The following is a 2,500-nucleotide window of genomic DNA, read 5'->3' on the forward strand; positions in this document are numbered from 1 at the left end:
CTAGCGGGGCCTCCCCTTGCTTCCAACAACCCAAGAGTCCGTAGTATTCGGAGTTCTAGCGGGGCCTCCCGTTGCTTCCAACAACCCAAGAGTCCATAGTATTCGGAGTTCTCGCGTGGCCTCCCATTGATTCAAACAACCCAAAAGTCCATCTTCTTCGCAGTTCAACATCGCCTCCCTCGTTTCCAACAGGCCCAAAGGTCGTCTTCTTCGCAGATCCACGAAGAGCTCATCACGATTTGCCACATTCCATTTCCCACGGGTTGTCAACAACACTTTCTCACACTTCCCGCAATCGAGTACGTGCATGACATGCCAAAGCACATCTTATTTGCCTTCCATCGCACTCAAGACGACGGGTTGTGGAAGAACGATATTGTTCACAACAAGTTCAAGGACAACGTCTCAATCAAGGGACACAACCGAATTATGTTGACTGGGTCGCTAAAGTAAACCCGAGTTCATATAATGCACCGCATCCAAAAGAACTAGCCACAACACGTGCATCACTGAGATGTTTCACTAGATGGAACACGTGCGTGACATTAGGATCCTCCAACACCTCTTCGTGATGGAAAGATAGAATTCGAAGCAACCACAGAAGTACCGTCTAGTGGGTAGGCAACACAGGGACTGATCAACCAATATCACCCAAGGCAACGGGTGAAAATGGAAGAGATGCATGCTTGACCGTTCGATACGCAAGGCATGGAGCCAGCCAGCAAGTGCATCTCGATTACAACTCACACACCCTCACGTTCGCAAGACACCACACCACAAGACGGTCCACCCCCCACCTACCATGGGCAAGCAAGCAAATGGAAACATCAAGTGACGCAGGGTCAAGCATCGCTAGGCATGAAAATAACTTTCCACAATATTCGAGGGACTAGCTGCCGAGCTAACCAACGATCAGTGACGACCGTGTGTTGGTATTAATAAAGCTCAACAACTATGAAGAGGCTAGTTGTGCCATGATAAACATGCTAACGCACGCACCACGTGAGGGGGGAGGCCTCATCAAGCTCCCTTTAAAACCTGCCAGTGTGGAGCTGGCCGGCTCAAGGAGCACTCCCCCCCTATAAGAGGTTAATATGCAAAAGGCAAAATTGTACAAGTAGATACACTTTTTTTGAGCAGACATAAGTCCATATCTCGGGCTATACTTCGAATTTTGATGCGATTTTTTGCAGTAATTCGTAGAATAATGGTATCTCCTTGCTCACCAAATTTCATAATTTTTCTCGAAGGGGAACTATTTTTTTTATTTTTTTTACTTACCGGGTATGTGTAAAATCGGGAAAAATAGAAAAGCACATGTAGACTTCGAATTTCGACCTCATTTTTTCCAGTCCACCACTAAACAATATCAGGAACCTCCCCACAAAATTTCATTCAGTTTGGCCAAGGTCTTAAATTTGACAAATTTTGGCACCAAGCTATCTAGTCGCGGTGCACCGACCAACTTGGCCAAGTGCAAAATGCATCCAATTCAAAACTTTTGTGCACCAACACTTTTACAGTACTCATTTGGGGACATTTGGAGGCCTTTCCAACCCTCACATCTCAAAAACCACGAATTTCATTTTTTCACAAATCTCCCCACCAAGCCATCTAGCTATGCCGCAGTGCACCGACCAACTTGGCCATGTGCAAAACCCTCCGAACTCAAAACTTTCGTGCACCAAGAATTTCATGGTATTCATTTGGGGACATTTGGAGGCCTTTCCAACCCTCACATCTCAAAAACCACGAATTTCATTTTTTCACAAATCTCCCCACCAAGCCATCTAGCTATGCCGCGGTGCACCGACCAACTTGGCCATGTGCAAAACCCTCCGAACTCAAAACTTTCGTGCACCAAGAATTTCATGGTATTCATTTGGGGACATTTGGAGGCCTTTCCAACCCTCACATCTCAAAAACCACGAATTTCATTTTTTCACAAAACTCCCCACCAAGCCATTTAGCTATGCCGTGGTGCACCGCCAACCTTGGTCATGTGCAAAACCCTCCGAACTCAAAACTTTCGTGCACCAAGACTTTCATGGTATTCATTTGGGGGCATTTGGAGGCCTTTCCAACCCTCACATCTCAAAAACCACGAAATTCATTTTTTCACAAAACTCCCCACCAAGCCATTTAGCTATGCCGTGGTGCACCGCCAACCTTGGCCATGTGCAAAACCCTCCGAACTCAAAACTTTCGTGCACCAAGACTTTCATGGTATTCATTTGGGGGCATTTGGAGGCCTTTCCAACCCTCACATCTCAAAAACCACGAATTTCATTTTTTCACAAAACTCCCCACCAAGCCATTTAGCTATGCCGCGGTGCACCGACAACCTTGGCCATGTGCAAAACCCAACCAACTCAAAACTTTCGTGCACCAAGACTTTCATGGTATTCATTTGGGGGCATTTGGAGGCCAATCCAACCCTCACAACTCAAAAACCACGAATTTCATTTTTTCACAAAACTCCCTACCAAGCCATTTAGCT

The sequence above is a fragment of the Vigna unguiculata genome, chromosome 9, assembly GCF_037176805.1.
Source record: "Vigna unguiculata cultivar grain cowpea cultivar isolate G323 ecotype 2 chromosome 9, ASM3717680v1, whole genome shotgun sequence".
In the NCBI taxonomy this organism is placed as follows: Eukaryota; Viridiplantae; Streptophyta; class Magnoliopsida; order Fabales; family Fabaceae; genus Vigna; species Vigna unguiculata.